General features: G+C 38.7%; 1 pseudogene; it reads left to right on the top strand.

Moving 5' to 3' along the window:
• The first annotated feature begins 209 nt into the window (after positions 1-209).
• On the top strand, positions 210-15,719 carry LOC147426595 (uncharacterized; annotated as a pseudogene).
• The last annotated feature ends 6,614 nt before the right edge of the window (positions 15,720-22,333 follow it).

The following is a 22,333-nucleotide window of genomic DNA, read 5'->3' as shown; positions in this document are numbered from 1 at the left end:
GACTAAACCGCGCTTGCTCTTTGTTGTCCAAGTTTCTCCATGGAGTAAAAAAGTTTGTGAAGGATTGGAGGTTGAGAATGAAGAGACACATGAGCAACGTGCACAGATTGCTGATGATTGGGATAAGGATATTGAGCTTGAAGTTGATGCTATTGGTAAGAAATGCCTGAACCTGAAGAGAGCAATCAGATACTGAGATAGAAGCAAAGATGGATGGAGCCATGGAGTTTAATGACAAAGATGCAGAAGTTCAAATAGAGATAGATTCCTTTAGTGCATCAGATCTTATAGAGGATGAGAGGTTGATTAATGATTTTTGTTAAGAACTCTATTGTAATGTCTACTTATGATTAATGGATTTTAATTATTGTCCACCAACAGTGAATAAATAGTGATTTTTGTTTCTTAAGTTGGATATTTATAATTAAGTAGACTTTGTTAGCATGAAAACGACAATAAAAACGAGTGCCTCTATAGCTTTTCATGAGTCACATTGTTGGAAAGAAGAACTATTACAGCGTTGAAACCACCTGTGATAAGCACATATAAAGATTTAAGAAGAACCCTTCTAGCATGAAGCGCACTTGAAGTAGGAGAAGCCAAAGACATAAAGATGTAGCTCGTCTTGAGTAGATGTCCGTAGAACATCCACGTGCTAAAAATAGATAAAAGGTGAGGGAGATATCACCATTCGAAGTTGGGGGTGTACTCTCTTATGCTAAAACATGAGCTCTCTGTAAAGTTTTGTAGGTGTTGCAGCTCTAAAAATGGGGCCTATATTCATCTTTTATCCAAAATATCTTTTCTCTCATCTCAACTGACAGGGCTCTCTTTGAAGGCTCCATTTAATTGGTCCAGTTTTGGGCTCTACTTTAGTATGAGGTGAGGAGTGGGTGCCTTTTGGCCCAAGGGAAGGGTTGGAGCTTGTGTCCAAGGGATCAAAATTGAAGGGAAGGCACTTGGGCAGCCCATGTGAACTCAGAAAATGCACCCCCATCTCCCAAGAGTCCACGAACCCAACAAGCAAAGATCCTCTCAAGTGATACAACCAAATGAGCTCCCAACTTGACCTATACCCCTCATTTTCTCCTCACCCCTTCCCATGTGGGATAATTCCTAGTTCCACATGGCAACTTCCTCCTCCTTCTTCCCATTTCCTTCACATCCCACATAAAATTTCCAGCCCAACCTTTTCTCAGGACCAATTTCTTAGGAGCATAGTGCACCGCTCCAGCCACCAAATGTGACGCCGTAAAGCAAGGCTCGGAGCCCATCACCTTGGTTACTTCAAAAAATTTTAAATCTCATAATTTCTAATTTTAATCATCAAGTTGGCCCAGTTGTCTTTGTCACATGCATTCGTCACAACCTTCTAAGTTAAGACCGCCCGCTTTGAACGTGCATAACTCATGGTGTATAAGTCCGTTCACAAGCTATAAAGCACGGTTGAAAATGCTCATTGAAAACCATCTTTTAGAGATGCAAACAACCCAAAACTCCAGTAACAAGCCCAGTAAAAGCAAGCCTTTGTACATGAGTTTTTACATGGTCACTCCCAAGACTCAAAGCACTATGTACACATATACACATGAGGCTAATTGGAAAACTTTTTAGCATGACTTATTGGCTTTAGGCTCATCCAAAAAATGCTTGACATAGCTTGCCAACCCCCTCTAGTCTACTTGATCATTCATGACAAGTAGAGGTCTCTAGGGTGAGCAACCGTTGTAGCTCATTCCCAGAAACCTCATTCACATTCTCAGATATTTTCACATTGTCTTCTTCCATTGATAGCATCTCATCCATCACAATTGTCATCAAACATTCTAGATACTTTTTTAGTCTATAGCCATTAACACGATACTTATGCTCTGCACCACCCAAATCTGCCAACTGACACGTTCCATTGTCAAACTTGTTCACAGTAGTAAAAGGACCTTCCCACTTAATTTGAATTTTTTTTGAAATGTATTGTCCAACTTCATATTGTATCGCAAAACAAGATCACCTTTTTCAATACCCTTATCCTTCACACACTCATTAGCCTTTATCTGAGCTTTCTTTGACACCTCTTCATAGTAACTCAAAGCCAAAACCCTGTCCAATTGCAAACATTGTAAATCCAACAACCTTTTTTGCCAAGTATCTCCTTGCTCTTCATCTCCTAATGACAACAATCTAAGTGCAAAAATCTCCACTTCAATTGGCAGCAAGGCTTCCTTGCCATAAACCAAGTGGTAAGGAGAAAACCATGTGCTTGTTTAGATAGCAGTTCTATAAGCCCATAATGTACAGGACAACTCTGAATCCCAAGTTTTTCCATGTATCTTTGTCATCTTTGTCAAGATTCTCACCAACTCTTTGTTGAACCTTTCATTGAGACCATTGCATTGTGGATAATAAGGAGAACTATATATGTGTTGTATATTGAGCTTTTCACAAAGGAAATCAAAAATCTCTCCTCTAAATACTTGTCCCCTGTCAGAAAGTAGCTCCAATGGCACACCCAATTTGCAACATATATGTTTATATACAAACTTTTCCATTTCCTTACTGGTAATCTATTTGACAAATAATCCACTGCTGTCAAAATGTAAGCATTTCTTTTACCAGTCATCCGTAATGGTCCAATAGCATCAAGACCCCATTTGTCATAATAACTAATATATAATTCTCCTAAATGATTTTCTCATGTTAAACTGATCATTTAATGTGGGAAAGTGCCAGGGGAGAAAAAGCTAGAATATTGGTTATACTGGCAGACCGGCCACAGTAGGGATCCAAAGCAGGGAAAATAGGGATCCAAAGGGGGGGCAACTGCAAAAGAGCTATGTGCAACAATGGGCTCCAAAGACCTTAGGGTTCAGCCCATTAAAACTTCCAAAATGCTAAGGTTCCAAAATTCAAAGGTTGTGTCCAAAGGTCAAAGATTAGGAAATTTGGATGCTTTGTGTGTGTGTAAAAAAGTCTTCACAAGTCCCTACATAGGAGGGGGCGAGCCCAAGAAGTAGGGGATGAGAGAGAAACACCCACACACACTCACAAGCTTCCTTTGTACAAAAGGGGAAAGAGGGACACATGTCAGCTCCATAGGCCAGATGCCCACAAGGTGTACTCAAATCCTATTGGATGGCCTTGGAGGTGGATCAATCAGAATTAGGCTAGAGTAAATCTAGTTTAATTAATTTAAAAACACTTAATAAAAGAACCAATAAGAATTAAGCTCTCTAGAAGACTATTGGACAGTCTCTCAAGGGGTCCAATGAGTATTCAGCAGCATAATGGCTGGCCTGATTCCTATTGGCCAGGAGACAAAAGGGTCCAATGAGAGTTTAATTGCAATTATTAATTACCTAAAGCTCTCACAAAATGGGAAAGGGGGACACATGTCAAAAGGCTATCATTTATGCTCCTGAAATCCTATTGGCTAAGCTTGGGGAGGTCCAATAGGGTGCTAACAAGAGCAAATAGCAATAGGGGTCGACCAAGAGAGAGAGGAGGCTGATTTTTCAAAGGAATTATCCACACACACTCACACAAGCTCATGTGTAGAGTAAGAAGACTCTCTCTCTCTCTTCTCAAGCTTTAATGGAAATCTTATCACCTACTCCAAGCTTGTGAGAAGGGAGGCCTACACCAACAACTCTTGGCTTTGTGATGCAAATCCAACAAACAGCCAAGCTTCAATGTATGCTCATCTCCTCTACCATGCTAATAACTAAGCTAAGCTATGCTAATATGAGTGATTATGTGAGGAGATGTACATCTTTCTCGTAAGACTACTCCTTCTTCCTCTCAACCTACTCTCATACCCCGCTGGCTCTCACCATCTTCGAAGGTGTGTGAGGTCTTGGGTCTGAGACCGTGAGGGAATTGATGTTGTGTTTGATAAGTGTTTTGCTTAGTGCTTGAAGTTTCTATCTTGATTGGACTAGCTAGTATTGAAGGAACACAAAGAATTGTATTGTAAAATGTCTCTCTTGATGGGAGAAACCATAATACAAAGCCTTTTGGAGGGGGGACCGGCTTCATGAAAATCCGGTCCTCAAATGTTGTCAATTTCTTAATTTCTCTCTCTTTTGAAGTATTGTTCATGCTATCTAACCAGGTGTTATACTTTTTGTTGCTCTCTCCACCCAAGCACTCTTGTTATTATCATTAGGAATCTATTCTAATGAAATTCTCACTATGTTCATGCTATTTTTCGCTACACACAAGCTACTATACCATTAAATGTTACATTGGTATCAGAACACAAGGTTTCTCTTTTCTTGCTCAAGAAGGAAGGTCCTCAAGCTAGCTATAAATGGTTGGTATTATTAATTGCATGTGAGTAAGTAGAATAAGGCTTTTTCAACCTTGGAGTGCGTCTGCCTTTATGCAGTTAGCGGGGCATCACCATCAAGAGCTATGGTCTTAATAGTGGAGTCCTACGGGGCTTGCCTACGGCTTAACCACTATTGAGCTATTAGAAGCTTGACAGGAGCCGGTGCTGTTTTGGTGTTGAACAACCCCCTCTTCTATTCCTTGCAATTAATGGTATTAAAGCCACGGGTACAGTAGCTTGAGTGCTTTTTCTAAAGGGGTAAAGAGGAGTAGCAACTAGGGCTTGAAGTGCCAAAGTACACCTAAAAGTTGTTAGAATGGCCGACAATAGTGAAGAGAGTAAAATCAATGTTGATAACTTTCATTTTGCTAATGAGCAGGCTACTAATGATTGCCCGATGCTTGTTAACTATCTTGTTTCTAGGCTTCAACAAGCCATGGGCAATCCATCCCTCCAAAGTGAAGTGCAACGGCAGCTTCGTGCTCATGGGATTCTCCAAGCTCCCCACCATGACAAGAGAGCACCTAAGAAGCCTCCTTGAGAGACTTCCAAAAGAGGTCTCTCTCCAGTTCAAGAAGAAGAAGAGGATCCATATGAAGGGCTCAAAACTTTTCTCCTTGATGACGCATCTCCTTCTCAAAGGAGAATTCAAGATCCCCCACCAAAGGAACAAGAAATAAGTGAGTCTCCTGCCACCTCGGTGGAGATGGCTCCACAAAGACGATGGGCTAAAGGCTCTCCATCACCTCCAAAACGGAGAAGACCATCGCATACTTCTCCACACCATACTTCAAAGAGGGATGACAAAAGGCAAGTAAAGAAAAAGGCGAGAAAAAGGACACCCTCTTCTCCATCTTCTTCATCCTCCGAAAGTGATGGGGGTGAAGACAAAGAAGATCAAGGCAAGAAAATTGCAAGAAAGAGGTCACCTCTTCTCCATCTTCGTCAAATTCTTCACCTGCTGAAGAAAGTGATGGTGCAACCTTTGAACCATCAAAAATAAGAGGCCATAGGAAATCCTATGCCGCATGGAAGAGATCATCCAAGCTCAAGAAGTTCAAAGAGGGAGGGAAGAGCATCTCTTTCCTTACCTACGATGGCACCTTTGGTGCTATGGACAAAGTCTTGGCCTTTATCCAACAGTTCGATGCGGCGTTTGGAGATGAGTGCTTCATGGAGTCCTCTAAGCTACACCATGTAGCTATGCACTTTCAAAAGTCCGCCAGACAATGGTGGTCTAGCCTACGGGCCAATGATGAAGCTCCACGAACATGGAAAGCTTTAAGAGCTTCCATTATGAAGCAGTTTTTGGCCACCGATGCCAAAGACAAAGGGTGAAAGCATGTTAACCTGTCGCGCTTTTTGTGCTAGTTAGCAGTTTCAAGTTAGCACATCTTCGAAAAGTTGGGCGTCCGGTAAATTTTTTACAAATAATATCAAAATTTGTCGGAGGTTGTACATTTGGATTCCTTGTTTCAAGTTCTTTCTATTGATATATCATATGTCATAGATCTTGGAGATGTAGCTCAAGTTATTGTAATAGTTAGCATATGTCAAAATTGTGCTAGTTAGCATTGTCCGGGACATGAAAAAGCATGAAAGGTTAACATGCTTTCACCCCAAAGTACTCACCGAATGGCGAATCTTGAAGCTCTCTCCCTACGAATTCATTCACAATATGTAGACAAGTTTTGGGACTTACAACTCAAAGCCACTGTGTTCAAGAAGTTGGATTTTGGAGAGCAAAAGCAACAATTTTGTGCGGGCTTAACTGAAGAAATGGTGGAGTATGTCAACTTCCAAAGGCCACACACCATATCGACGATTATACACCATACTCAAGTGGCTTCTCAAATCAATTTCCAAATGGGGTTAAAAGAAATTTTAAGCCCACAGAAAACAAGGGTTCCAATGAGCCTAAGGGGAGGACAATGTCCAAATGTCTCCTAAGGGCAACTCCACAAAGCTAAGGAGAAGGGAGTTTACAAAGGTAAAAACAAAATCTCTACTAAAGAGCTTGAGCGTTATAGCAAGGATAACCGATGTTTCAAGTGCAGCGAGCAAGGGCATGCATACCACGCTTGTCCCCAAAAGAACACCCGCCATGAACCTCCTAGAGCTACTTTGGTCGAAATCCAAGAGGAGGAAACTCACCACAAAGGATCTCCTCTATGCCATTCTTGGGGGAAGGTAAGAGAACATGATGCTTTTATTCTCTTTGACCCTGGTTCTAATCACAATTTCATATCCACAGAGTTGGCCACCAAGCTAGGCATACAAGCTTACGAGATGGGAGATGTCCTACCCGCCGCAGATGGTGATTTCAAGGGGCAAGAAGCTTCAATCACTCCCTTAATCGGAAAATTGAGGCTCCATGTCCAAAGCTATCTGGACAAAGAGGACTTCTTTATCTCTCCTCTCAAGCATGAGGATGTAATCCTAGGGGCACCATGTTTTGATTGCATGGTTGCCAATGTTAAAGTCCCTGAAAGGAGAATCTCCTTTACGTTCAGGGAAAAAGATATGTACATAGATGCTAAGGAAATGGGTAACACCATACCCATTGTACATACGCAAGCTTTCAATAAGTCAATAAAGAGCTCTATTTCCGTGTAAATGATTTTTGTTAAAGACTCTCAAAATGAACCTAATGTTTTAGAAAAAGGAAATATACACAATCAAAAGGAACTAGAGTTATCCAATTTTCTCAAGGGGTTTCAAGATGTCTTTATTGACGACATTCCTTGTGAGCTACCTCCCAAACGAGGCAATGATGACCATGAAATTGAACTTCTTCTAGGAAGTTCACCACCTAACAAACCTCCTTATAGAGTTTCTCAAGTTCAACAAGAGGAGATTATGCGGCAAGTGCATGAGTTAGTTGAGAAGGGCATGGGTAGGCCTAGCTCATCTCCATTTTGTTCTCCTGTGCTATTAGTGCAAAAGAAAGACGGCACATATCGTATGTGTGTCGACTATAGAGTGCTAAATAGGATCACTATCAAGAATAGGTTTCCCGTTCCACGGGTAGAAGACCTATTTGATAAGCTACAAGGGTCCACCTACTTCAGTAGGATTGAGCTAAAAAGTGGCTATCATCAAATAAGGATAGTTGATCAGGACATTGTAAAGACCACATTTCACACTATGTTTGGTCTTTACGAATACATTGTCATGCCTTTTGGCTTGACCAATGCACCAGCCACATTCAACCTCTTGATGGAGAAGCTATTCAGACCTCACCGAACCTTTACTAGAGTGTTCTTTGATGATATCATCATCTATTCTAATTCATTAGATGAACACAAGCAACACACCCATGTAATATTTCAAGTTTTAAGAGAGAATAAACTTTATGCTAATCGAAAGAAAAGTGAATTTTTCTTACAAGAGATTCAGTATTTAGGTTACATTATCTCTCAAGATGGCATCCAAATGGATCCATCAAAGTTAGAGGTAATAAAAGGATGGCCTAAACCAAGGAATCTTCATGAACTAAGAAGCTTTGTAGGTATGTGTGCATACTATAGACGCTTTATAGAAAAGCTCTCACTAATAGCAGGACCATTACATTACCTAACAAAGAAATACGTTTTGTACACATGGTCTGCCAAGCAGAAAAATGCTCTTGGAAAGCTTATCTCTCAACCTGTGCTTACACTACCGGATCTCTCAAAGCCATTTGAGGTCCAATGTGATGCTTGTGGTGATTGCCTTGGAGCTGTAGGCTATGAAATTCAAAGGCTCGACCCTATTGAGCAAGCTCTACGCATATATGAAAAGGAACTCCTCGCAATTCTACATGCCTTATACTCATGGAAGCACTATCTATTGGGGACTCCTTTCATTCTGCGAACGGATCACCAAAGTCTTAAGTACTTCATGACGTAGACGAAGCTCTCCAACAAACAAATGAGGTGGGAAAATTTTCTTTCGCAATTTCATTTTCATATTGCTCACATTGCTGGCAAGCATAATCAAGTAGCCGATGCACTCTCAAGACGGCCGAGAGTGAATGCGGTTTCCATAGCAACTCACAATGATCTATCTTCTATGATAAATGAGTATGCTATTGATCCCGATTTTAGAGATGTGATTTCAGCCCTTGCACTAGGGAAGAAAGAGGAGCCATTTACTTTACAAGATGGTTATCTTCTCTATGGAAATAGACTATGCATTACTAACTCACTCCGTGAGAAAGTAATGTATGAATCTCATGCTCCTCCTTATGCGGGGCATAGAGGGATTCAGTCTAGCCTAAAGGGGATTGAAACATATTTCTATTGGCCTACCATGAAAGCAAACATACAAGAGTATGTTTCTAAATTCGTGGTATGCCAAAAGATGAAGTTTGATAGAGGGAAGCAACTTGGATTGCTTCAACCTTTGTCAATCCCTAATTCACCATGGGAGAGCATATCCATGGATTTTATCTTTGGATTTCCTAATTCTATCCATGGGATACAGGAATATGGATGATAGTAGATATGTTCAGTAAACAAGCTCGTTTTATACCTGTCAAAAAGACTATCAATTCCCATCAACTGGCAAGCCTCTTCATTTCACAAACCTTCAAGTACCATGGCTTGCCAATGTCCATAGTGTCGGGCGGATAGGATCCTAGAATGACCAGTAATTTTTGGAAGGGTCTCTTTGAGAATTTAGAAACAAGGCTAAATTTCTCTTTGGCCTATCACCCGCAAACGGATGGCCAAAGTGAAATAGCTAAACTAACAATTCTCGATCTACTAAAAGCCTATGTAACGGAAGTAGATCAAATATCCCAATGGGAGAAGTACTTACCCTTAGTAGAGTATGCCTACAATAACACTGTACATACTTCCACGAGAAAAGCACCTTTCGAGGTAATTGAGGGAAGATCAAAAAGTCCCTTGCTACTTAAGGTACAGTCAAGATGAGTATAGTCAAGACCTACAAGAATCTTTTCAAAAGATTAAGGATGCTATCTCTATCTCACAGCAAAGGCAAAAGGCTGTTGCTGACAAGCACAGAAGAGCCCAAGCCTTTAAATAAAGTGATTGGGTCTTACTCAAATTTCCCAAGGCTTGATTAAGGCACGCGACGGGCAAGAATCCTATGGGACACCAGAAGTACTATGCTAAGCTACGAAAAAGGTACTATGGTCCCTTCCAGATTCTAAGGCCAATCAACGAAATGGCCTATCAACGCAAGTTGCCCAGCCATTGGCTCATACACGATGCTTTCCTTGTGAGACTACTAAAGCCTTACAAAGGAGAGTTACCTCAAGAACCAACTATTGAAGACCCACCGGAGATCGAGGACCAAGAAGAGGCGGTACTAAGAGGCGGTAAGACTATTCGATGATATCTTATTAAGTTAAAGAATATCCTTTTGAAGATGCTAGATGGATGCAAGGCGTATAACTAAAGGATAACCTAAAACTTGTCAATGCTTACAATGCTTCCCAAGAGTAAGCAAATGTACAAATGTTAAAAATGAAGAAATTTTTTGTCTTATAAGACTCTCTTTTTATTTATTATGCACAAAAATAAAATAGTATGCATGCTTAGATCAAGTTTGCAGAGACGACGTCTCCCAAACATCAAGTAGAGCTTGTCACTCTACTATGGAAGATTGATAGGACTAATGTGGAGACATGCTTGCGGCAGCTTAGAATCTCAAGCACCAAATGGACTAGTCATCCATTCTGGAACGACGTCGTAGGGTAACATAGGGATCCTCTACCCGCTAGCAAAAGGACTAATGAATATGATTTATCTTCTCTACCCCATAGTCAAGGACGACTATGATTTCAAGAGAGAGGTAATGTCATAATAACTAATATATAATTCTCCTAAATGATTTTCTCATGTTAAACTGATCATTTAATATGGGGAAGTGGTAGGGGAGAAAAAGCTAGAATATTGGTTAAGCTGGCAGACCGCGGCCACAGTAGGGATACAAAGGAGGAAAAATAGGGATCCAAAGGGGGGGCCAACTACAAAAGAGCTATGTGCAACAATGGACTCCAAAGACCTTAGGGTTCAGCCCATTACGACTTCCAAAATGCTAAGGTTCCAAAATTCAAAGGTTGTGTCCAAAGGTCAAAAATTAGGAAATTTGGATACTTTGTGTGTGTACAAAAGTCCTCACAAGTCCATACATAGGAGGGGGCGAGCCCAAGAAGTAGGGGATGACAGAGAAACACCCACACTCACTCACAAGCTTCCTTTGTACACAAGGGGAAAGAGGGACACATGTCAGCTCCCTAGGCCAGATGCCCACAAGGTGTACTCAAATCCTATTGGATGGCCTTGGAGGTGGACCAATGAGAATTAGGCTAGAGTAAATCTAGTTTAATTAATTTAAAAACACTTAATGAAAGAACCAATAAGAATTAAGCTCTCTGGAAGACTATGGACAATCTCTCAAGGGGTCCAATGAGCATTTAGCAGCATAATGGCTTGCCTGATTCCTATTGGCTAGGAGACAAAGGGGTCCAATGAGAGTTTGATTGCATTTATTAATTACCTAAAGCTCTCACAAAAGGGGAAAGGGGGACACATGTCAAAAGGCTATCATTTATGCTCCTGAAATCCTATTGGCTAAGCCTGGGGAGGTCCAATAGGGTGCTAGCAAGAGCAAATAGCAAGAGGGGTCGACCAAGAGAGAGAGGAGGCTGATTTTTCAAAGGAATTATCCACACACACTCACACAAGCTCATGTGTAGATTAAGAAGACTCTCTCTCTCTTCTCAAGCTTTAATGGAAAGCTTATCACCTACTCCAAGCTTGTGAGAAGGAAGGCCTACACCAACAACTCTTGGCTATGTGATGCAAATCCAACCAAGATCCAAGCTTCAATGCATGCTCATCTCCTCTACCATGCTAATAACTAAGCTAATCTATGATAATATGAGTGATTATGTGAGGAGATGTACATATTTCTCGTAAGACTACTCATTCCTCTCAATCTACTCTCATACCCCGCTAGCTCTCACCATCTTCGAAGGTGTGTGAGGTCTTGGGTCTGAGACCGAGAGGGAATTGATGTTGTGTTTGATAAGCGTTTTTCTTAGTGCTTGAAGTTTCCATCTTCATTGCACTAGCTAGTATTGAAGGAACACAAAGAATTGTATTGTAAAATGTCTCTCTTGATGGGAGAAACCATAATACAAAGCCTTTTGGAGGGGGGACCGTGGCTCCATGCAAATCCGGTCCTCAAATGTTGTCAATTACTTAATTCTCTCTCTTTTGAAGTATTGTCCATGCTATCTAACTAGGTGTTATACTTTTTGTTGCTCTCTCCACCCAAGCACTCTTGTTATTCTCATTAGGAATCTATTCTAATGAAATGCTCAGTATGTTCACGCTATTTTTCACTACACACAAGTTACTAGACCATTAAATGTTACACCATTTTTCAAACACATCAAAAGCCAAAATTGTCTTTCATAACTCAGGTTTCAAAATTCTTTTCCACTTTCTGACAGGATAAACAAGATATGCACTAGTGGTTAACATCCCGTTGAATACTTGGCCACACATAGCCTTCTTGCAAATCTTATGTAACAGAATCTTCATGGCAAAATTTTTGACCAAAGCATTTGATTTGGACATGTTTGTAGCAAAAAAAGGTTTCTCACTTATATCCAGACATGTGTACCAAATTTTGAGTGAGGAAGCCCACTCTATGATTCCTACACACTCACATTTATCCATAGGTCAAGAGAAAGATGGTGTGGATACATCTTCCCATGATGTGGGCAATGATCAAGATGGGGAGCAACAAACTACTACCACCCAATAAATACACCTAATCTCATTTATTAATCAATAAGTGCTAATCTTCATAATTTGACAAAATATGTAGTATTTGATAGATTGGTGCGCACAAATTTAACTACTACCCTGTCACATGAAATATTTATGTTTCAAAAGATTTGAATTGGCTAACAAAAGTTCAATATTAGAGTATCTAGGTGAGGATCTAAGGAAGTGGGTGAGTATCTTGTGAGAATCTAAGTCTTGGGCTTCAATAAAATTTAGTGTAGAGCAATGCACATGAGAGTAATGGTATAATGCTCTTGCTACTATTCTAGGCCAGCTTGTATGGAAGGTAATGATTAAGTTTTTCTTTTAAAGGAAATTTCTAAGTAGCACACTACATTTGTCAATTAGCATAGAAGTTTTCAATTTTTGCAAGCCTCTTTTGATAGTGCAGTGAAGCTGGCTATAGCTTTAAAAGCAACAAACTTAGCGAGCAAATTTTGCTACGGCAATATGATGGAAGAGGAAACCAAGCTATGCGATTTCTTTTTGGGGGGGGAGAGGGGGGGGGGAGAAGAAAAGGAGACAAGTTTACACCAAACGTGTTTCGCTTTCATTAGCTCATCAGTGGTGCAAACAAAAAGGAGGATATGGAGTAGGTATAAATAGTGAGGTGTGGTGTGGCTCAAAAAATTGTACTGGTACCACATTTGAAGAGGGAGGCTAACTTAAAGATAGGTTATTGCTCACCTTAAGTGGGCACTTACAAAAAAGGGTGAGAAAGGTGGAGAGTTATTAGGGCATTTAAAGGAGTGGAAAAATTGTACGGGAAAGGGACTAGTCAAAAAAGGAATTTGACTTAGCCTAGGGAATGGGTGGAGTTTAAAGGGGTTGCATATATACATGAGGCCGAAGTTAGCTGAGGTAAGGTTTTTTCAATTTCAGGTGGAATTCCTTTGGGGGGGGGGGGGGTTAGAGGGGTTGCATATATACATGAGGCTGCAGTTAGCTGAGGTAAGGTTTTGTCAATTACGCGTGGAATTCCTTGGGGGGGGGGGGGGGTGTGTGGGGGTTGAGCGGGAAACCAAGAAGGGGATTTAGAGAGAAGGGTTTCGAGATTGGGCGCATTCATCCAACATATCAAAGGTCTAGACAAGTGTGCGAGGTCCATGTTGGATTTAAGCAGATTAGTGAGGGGTTGGTTAATGGAATGAGATAAGTTGAGATGGCGGATTAGAGGTGAGAAAGGAATCTTGATGATGGTAGGAGAAGGTATTGGACAGTTTTTGAAGGAGAGAGGGTCTTAGATTGTAGGAAATGTAGAGAAAGCAATCTTTCAACAGGGAGGGATAACCTTTTGCTCTAAGCCTAGTATAGAAGAGGTTACGAAAAGAGATAAAGCTTAAAAGAGAGTTTTCCCTAATAATGTACCTCCTAAGCTCTGAGAGAATAAAAGCAATATTTCGGTAAGTAGGGTGCCAAGATTGCCAAGGGATATAGTTGTAGGAGTTAAGGTGTTTCTGGTGACAGTGGGTATCAAGGATCCCATAAGCTGCAAAAGAGAGTCCCTTGAAAAAATGGATGTCCAAAATAAAAGATTCTTAAGAGGAGATTGAAAGGAAAATTTTGATATGTTCTTGGAGAGGGTGTCCATACTTTTGTAGGAGTTTGCTTAAGCTAGAGTGAGGACCATCCCAAATTCCAAATTAAAAGGCATCATCTACAAATCTCTTCCAGTAGAGAAGGGAAAAGGAAGATAGGAGATTCATGCCTTCTTCTAAAAAGCAAAGAAAAAGGCAAGCATACACAACCGCAAAGTTTGACCCCATAGCGGTGCCTTTGATTTGGTGCCAAAATTCTCCATTGAAAGAGAGATAATGGTGGTTGAGGTTAAGAGAGGCAAAGGACAAGATGCAATTTACCTTAGGGGAAGGGAAGAAACCTTGGATGGAACTTTTAAGGGCAAAGAGGCCTTAGTGGATGGGGATACTAGGGTAGAGAGATTCAACATCAAAGGTGAAGAGGATAATGTAAGAATTTCTTTTACCAATCATGGGTAATGGTCCAATAGCATCAAGACCCCATTTTTCAAACACATCAAAAGCCAAAATGGTCTTTCGTAACTCAGGTTTCAAAATTATTTTCCACATTTTTTGACAAGATATGCACCAGTGGTTAACATCCTTCTGAATACTTGTCCACACATAGCCTTCTTACAAATCTTATGTAACAGAATATTCATGGAAAAATGTTTGACGAAAACATTTGATTTGGACATGTCTTGTAGCAAAAAAGGGTTTCTCACTTATATCTAGACATGTGTATCAAATTTTGAGTGAGGAAGCCCACTCTAGGATTCCTACACACTCACATTTATCTATAGGTCAAGACAAAGACGGTGTGGATACATCTTCCCATGATGTGGGCAATGATCAAGATGGGGAGCAACAAACTACTACCATGCTATCACCCAATAACTACACCTAATCTCATTTTTAATCAATAGTGCTAATCTTCATAATTTGACAAAATATGTAGTATTTTATAGATTGGTGCGCAGAAGTTTAACTACTACCCTGTCACATGAAATATTTATGTTTCAAAAGAGTTGAATTGGCTAAAAAAACTTCAATATTAGAGTATCTAGGTGAGGATCTAAGGAAGTGGGTGAGTATCTTGGTGAGGATCTAAGTTTTGTGCTTCAATAAAATTTAGTGTAGAGCAATGCACATGAGATTAATCGTGTAATGCTCTTGCTACTATTCTAGGCCAACTTGTATGGAAGGTAATGATTAAGTTTTTTTAAAAAAAGAAAATTTCTAAGTAGTACACTACATTTGTCAATTAGCATAGCATTTTTCAATTTTTGCAAGCCTCTTTTGATAGTGCAGTGAAGCTGGCTATAGCTTCCATTGATAGACATAGCATGGGCTTCAGGAATTTGTTGCAAAGTGTGAGAAGGCAAAAGGAACAGTGGAGCAAAAAATTTAGAGACAAAGCATACAAAATGCTCACAATTGCAAATAAAAAAATGATAGGAATTCTTTCAGGTCATTTAGATCTATGATTGGTCCAAGAAGGCTATGGTTGCACTAGCAAAGGAAAATTTCTACATTATAGCCACCTCTCATGTTTTATCAAAGAGGTAAGTCAAAACATATACAATGCTCAAAATCTTCTATTCATTCAAATTTGAATCAATTGTTTAGTATGATATTGTTTTTATAGATAGCAAGATGGAGGTGTTGCATATTCTTATGATGTGAAAGGTGAAGGATGAAGTAACTATAGAGATGGGAAAGTTGAAGCATGAACCAACTATAGAGATGTTTGGAGATTCCAAAAAGACAGTGTTGCACATGAGAAAGGATCTCTATTGGGTGGAGCTCATAGATGAGGCTGAGTCTATTGTGTAGGGGCTTTCAATATATGATGATGTATCTATAGATGGATTTGGAAATTGTGTGAAAGATCAATGAACAATGCATGTACGGTGGAGTTTTCATGTAGTGTGGAAAGATTATTCCAAAGTAAAGGAAGGAGAAAAGCAATCTGATGTTGAGGAGGTTACAAAGAAAGTTATATAGAGGTTTAATTTAATCCACAATTTTACCTTGGAACACCTCTCACATATGCATTAGGCAAAAAACATTTTGAGAACCATTTAATTGTAGATTGATTATTTACACTTAGGTGGATCCAACAACTAATTTGTGAAGGTATCGTGGATGAGGAGGGAGAAATGGTGAAAGATTGGGTAAATTTTAATTCCAAGGACACTATGTATCCTAAGGCATGGGCGGAGAGAGGTGTCTATGAATGGGAACTTGAGAGATGCCCATGGTGATTGAACTACCCACTTGGACAAGTGTCTCCAAGTGACAAGCACATATGGAAAGGTATTTCCTTGTTGCTAACTATATAGAATTCTTTCTATGTTTTCAAAGGTAAACCTATAGAGCCTCTTAAATCTCAAAACTTGCTTTCGTCATTTGGTTATTGTTTCAAAGAGTTTGAGAGGATTGGAACCCAGACTAAAAGTCATAGAGATTCTCCAATCCATGAGAGCTCTCCAACAACTTTACAAGAGACAAATGTAAAGCTACCTACAATAGCCTCCACCTCACACCAAGTGGCTACTTCTACCTCATCTTAGCTTGTGCATGAGAGGCACACAAAGCAACAACTTGACATTGTGCATGAAGCTCAAGGAAAAGAGGTTCATCAACAACATGAGACGGAGACCATAGGTAATAATGCTTCATCCTCACAAACATGTGCTTGAAAAAATAATCTTTTTTCTATGTTGATATTTGTTGGCAGATGATGAGTGTTTGTCACAAATTATGGTGGTAGACATCACACTCTTACAAGGGGTCATATAGGTGGAAACCATGAGTCTCACCAGTCACATTGGTTTTTTCATGCTTTTATTGCATAATGAAACCTCTTTTATTCTTTTCATACAATGTGGACAATGTTTTAGTGAAGGTAGTTGCATCATTATCTCACATAGGTTCTCCCTCATAAACAGTTTCTCGTCTCATGTGGGCTAACTTTCCTACAGGTTTATGAGTGGTAGATGTAGATGTATGATTGTCCCCCATGGAAGAAGATTGGTGCATCATTGATACATGTCACACTTAGCTTTGATGCCTTTTTTGTGTTGGCTGATGAGGGATGGTTTATGTGTTTGAGACTTATGGATCACCTTCCTAAAACACACAAGGTGGGAAGGAAGGTTGGGTTGATCATGCATCGAATGATGTCTCTTCATGTTCAATCAAGTTATTTATAAAAGAACGGAGAATAGGTGAGTACACACAGCACAAATCTTATCTTTCACCCATGTATATATATTATGGAGATGATAACAAAAGAAATTTTTGTTTAATTGTGGGTGGAAACATTGGCACTAACTATGTTATATTGAGAGCATTGTAATCTTCCTCTAATTGATTGTGGGGCAGGTAAAGAGGTTGCAAAAAATTTATTCAATTCTCAAAGAAACTCATTGTAGAGAACAAAAACAAGTGTCTATTTCCACGCACTTTGGTACATGGATGCTATATTGAGGTGGTGCAAAAAGGTTTCCTATATTATTTAGGCGAGATAGAAACTCACCAAATTTATTTATTGTGGTTTTAGTTTTTTTTTATGGTAAGAGATATATTTGAAGATTCTTTCTTGCCACAAATGGTTAGTGCAGACTTTGACAAATGAAAGAGATTCTATTTTGGATAATTTTTGTTGGATGTGGAGGCATAGGGCATGCATGCCAAGAGTTGAAGAGACATTATCTAAGAATAGATAACGATGTTGAGCTAGCTACAACATGCCTTGCTGATTTTACACGTGATATGAGAGGACTAAGATATGCTTTGTCGCTACCTTTTTTGGATTGAAAATTCTCTATTCTAGATTTCCAACACTCTTATGAGGCCTTTCTTTATTTTTTACCTTTGAAGGTTTTCATTAACTTCTTTTGATTGTGTGTGTATTTAGTCATTCCTAGATCTTAAAGCTACATATATATGATGGTGGTTTCTATCTAACTAAATATGGAGTGTGGATAAAGAAGGTTTTATTTACAAGATACTTGCTTCTGCCATTCCTTGATCGTATTTCCATGCATGTAGGATGGTAATTGTTGTCTTGGGGAATTTGGAGTTTGGACAAAGGGTTGTGCTTGTTTGAGGAGAGTCTTTGCTTATATTTTAGTTTTTATTATCTGCAGTATGATTAACTTGGCTTGGATTTATTCGTGGCTATGTTGGGGCTCCCAATTTACTAGATGTAAAGTTTAATAGATAGAATAAATCATATTAGTTGATTTGCAATGAGAAATGTCCTTGTTCTAAATAGCAATTTTTTATTTTAGCATTAGCACTCAAAGTGAAGTACCTAATGTTAGATTGCAGCTAGCTCACTCCTATGCAGAGGTGAGGGATGTCATATGGAAAGGATCAATCTTTGTGGAGTAAGATGTGATTGTGGTTAATTGTAGTGAAATATTTCATCGTGTCATTTGAGTGGAGAAAATCTCGCGCAAATAAAAAATCTCATTGAAGTAAGCTCACAAAACAAAACCCCCCAACTTTGTCTTGCCTCTATGATCTCCAATTGAGTTAAATAGCTCCTATGGGAAAGTACTATATAATGCATTGTTAAACACAAGAGCTCAACATAATTTTCTATCTTGTGGAGTGTGGTGTCATTAGTAAAAGCACCTTTATCCAAGATTACTATCCAAGTCAAAGGTATCAATAAGAAGAAAACTATTGTTTTTGGAATTGTGCACACTCCTGTCAGATCTATTTAAATGGGACCATGGTTCGTATCTTTTTGGTCATGCTTGATGGTTCTATAGAGAGAACCATAAACTTAGGGCATAAGTAGATGTCCACAACTAGTTGCACTATTGATTAGGGGACCAAGAGTATAACAACGCAAAAAAAAGCTCTCAGTCCTACCACTCAAGAAATGACACCTGAGCTATCAACTCTCGAAGTAACGCAATGTTGAAGTTTGTGGTGGAGAGTGAAAGAGAGAAAGGGGCATAAAATCGACATGCAATGTAACTCTGTATGGCCTGGTACAAAAGAGGCCCATTTCTCAATGGAAATCATCTAGGTTTTTGTACATGAAGTGCAATGCTCCCTATGAACTTGTGATCACTTTCACGTAACTCAAGGTTGCGCTTGAGTCACATTACATGTACACACATTCTCTCTCACTTATGCATTATGATTAAGTATCATCCACCCTAGCTCTCTTGGATGCATGAATATTAACATGGTATTAGAGTCATGAATTCACACTATCTAATCGCTAGATCTTAATTCTCTCTACTTAGACATATTCTAAGCTTAGTGTCACACTAATCCATTGGTTAATTGCCTCACAATTAGTAGGGATATGCTCATGGTCATTCAATTGAGCCACTACCCTCATTATGAGACTAGTTGAGTGAATAATTAGTGTGTGAGTATAATTCCCTAATCGCTAGATCTTAGTTCTCTCTACTTAGACATATTCTAAGCTCAGCATCACACTAATCCATTTTTTAATTGCCTCACGATTAGTAGGGATATTCTCATGGTCATTCGATTGAGCCACTACCCTCATTATGAGACTAGTTGAGTGAATAATTAGTGTGTGAGTATAATTCCCTAATAAAGCCCTTTATTTAGAGAAATCTTTGATTGCCTTTGCATCAATTTGTGTGTAGAGTTTTTAAATTTGCATTCAACAATCTCAATAATATCATATTTTTAGCACTTAATAATCTCATTATTTGTGTGTGTGTGCTTTAATTATTCCTCATTAGCTCCCTTGAGAATGTACATGTGAAGCTTTCTATAGAGCCCTTAATCACAAGATTTGGGCATCATTAAATCCTCCATCTCATTTCTTTAATTTTGTTTGTGTGTGTGTGTGTGTGTGTGTGTGTGTGTGTGTGTGTGTGTTTGTGTGTGTGTGTGTGTGTGTGTGTGTGTGTGTGTGTGTGTGTGTGTGTGTGTGTGTGTGTGTGTGTGTGTGTGCGTTGTTGTTGTTGTATTAAACTTATACTTACACATAAAAGAACATAAAAATTCAAAAGACAACTGGCTATAGACAAAGGATAGAGATTAGCACAAAAATGACTGAGTCTTAGATTCATTTTTGTACATCAAAGTAAGAATGAAGTATCATTCCAATGCATTAATACATGAGATAGTTTAAGAAAAAGGGTTCTAAAGTAGAAAAAGCCAAGTTCTTTAGTGCCACACAACAGCAAGCCAAAAAGCTCATAAGTAAAGATAGAATTCTTACATGTGCTATATAAACAAGATGACATATATGATACGTATTATAGGTGTCAATGAACCTATGAGTTGTTATGCATGTCCTACTAAAAAACTTCTTAACTTCAACCTACTATCCTTTTTAGAGTATCAAATAGTGTAAAGTATTTAGGACACTAATAGCCCATCAGAGAGTAATTATATAATCCAAAAGAAGTGTATATCCATATGTTTTGATAGTGATCAAAAGGCCACAACCCCTTTCGAACTAAGTATCAAAAGTTCCCCTTAATTTTAGAGAGTATTCATTGTGACCAAAAGGCCCCCACCCTTTTTGATCCAAATGTCAGAAAGACCCCTTAAAAAAGATTTAAGTATTTAATAAAAAAGAAGTGTATATCCATATGTTTTGATATTGATTAGAAGGCCACCACCCCTTTTGATCCAAGTGTCAAAAGTTCCCCTTTATTTTAAAGAACATTCATTGTGATCAAAATGCCACCACCCCTTCTGATCCACCTGTCAAAAAGATCCCTTTAAAAAAAAAAGATTCAAAACATGAAGTAACCAGATAAGTTATGCATCTTTCTTATTGCAAAAAAAATAAAATTTGTTACGCAGATCAGAAGGCCATCACCCTCTTCTGATTCAAGTGGTATAACCATTAAGTCTATTAAAGTTTGTTTTGAGTGATCATTACTTATGATCTTGGATTATCTAGTTTATCAACTTAACAACATATGTTAGTATGTCCAATGTCAAATTTTTCAGGTAAAGTCTTGACAAAAGTCATTACTTCACTTCTCAAAAGTCTCCAGTGATGCTAACTGAATAGTACAAAAGGTAACAAAGAGCCAATAGTTTGGAAAGAAATAAGTTGGTTGTCATTTGTTAACCATTGTAAACCTAAACAGTACTGAACTACATCAATTTATAATCTATAGTGAGCTTCAATTCTATAGTAATACGCAATTTATCAACAATTTCAGGTCAAGATTGGTGAGTTCAGCCAAAAAGCACCTACACTCAGTTTTACAATATTAAGATCCCAGTGGCAAAAGACCATGCTTTTAAAAGTCAAGGTACAATAGTCATCTAGAATTCAAATTATTCAAAGTAAAGTATTGACACTTGTTTGCCACAGGCCCAAGAAAAATTTTATAAGCCATGATGGCCTATCACCATTTTTCTATGCAAGAATATCAGGACTTTTATAAGGCAAAAGACCAACAATAGCCAAGGTCAAATATTTAGGTCAAGACATGGCCAACAGATATCACCATATTTTGAGCTTAAAGTAAAGATCAAATTCCAATAAAACCATATCATGCTTTGAAGACCATATCATAATGCAAAGAGAATATCACTGCATCAAACCCCCAAGCTGGCATCATTAATCATTTTAATGAAACCTATCATGGCTCACCACTTGAGTAACAAAAAAATCATTAAGTACCAATTCCTCTTCAAGACATTGATTACAATGTCCAAATGTCAGTATCAACCAGCAAATATCCACCAAAAGACTAGACTTTTAGCCAATCAACTGAAAGAATCTCGAACATACGTTACCAACTCTGCTTAGATTTCAACAGTCTAAAAATATAGCTTTTGTGTTCAGCTGACAACTCTAAAGCTGATTGTGAGGATGATCCATGTTAGTCGGTCAAATATCACAAATATCCAAGCCGAGAATAACCCAAATGACTGTGCATATACTATCTAACCACCAGGTTTTTCAAAGGTCTACATTATGTCCAAAGTTACAAGGAGGTAGTAGAGAAACATTCGTCAATAAGGAATTAGATAGCGGGATAACCTAGGATCACAAAGGCCATCTTTATCCCCATCCAAACCCATTGGTGAGTTCCATGCACAGTATTATAACCAGGGATACAGCAGTAAAGACTATCATTTATGTCAATTTTTAAGAAATCTCAGTATAGCTAGGCAAAACGCAGTTGAAGTAGCATAATATTAATCCGGCCATTCATATCACAAACTTCATGGTGAAGTCTCAGTATAGAACTTAGTACATATACTCAAACAAATATTCCTAGTATAAGCACAGCAAAAGAAACTAGCAAAGTAAATAAGCAGAACCAATAAACTTACTCCATACTCACAAAGGCTCTAAGATTGAGAAAACCAAAGTAGTAAACACTCAACAAAATATCTCCTTCACAGTAGATGAGTAGATTTCAAAATCAACAATGTAAGTGATCCTTGGTTTTAGTTTTGCAATCTACAACAGCAATACCTTCCCTTTTGGAAGAAACCCCAACAAAAGGTGCAGCTACACTCCTTCAATTACATTATGAAATCATTTAAGTTTAAATAATTACCCAATTAACGTATAGTACCTAATCCTATCTTTGAAGACTTTTTCCAAAAAGCCAAAAAAATGTAAACATTTACAAATCCGATTGAGTGTGTTCCCAAGCTTGAGTTTATGAAATCAGCTATAG

This window comes from Adiantum capillus-veneris, chromosome 24 (assembly GCF_014529385.1).
Source record: "Adiantum capillus-veneris isolate H3 chromosome 24, ASM1452938v2, whole genome shotgun sequence".
In the NCBI taxonomy this organism is placed as follows: domain Eukaryota; kingdom Viridiplantae; phylum Streptophyta; class Polypodiopsida; order Polypodiales; family Pteridaceae; genus Adiantum; species Adiantum capillus-veneris.
This window is presented reverse-complemented; position numbering and strand designations above follow the sequence as displayed.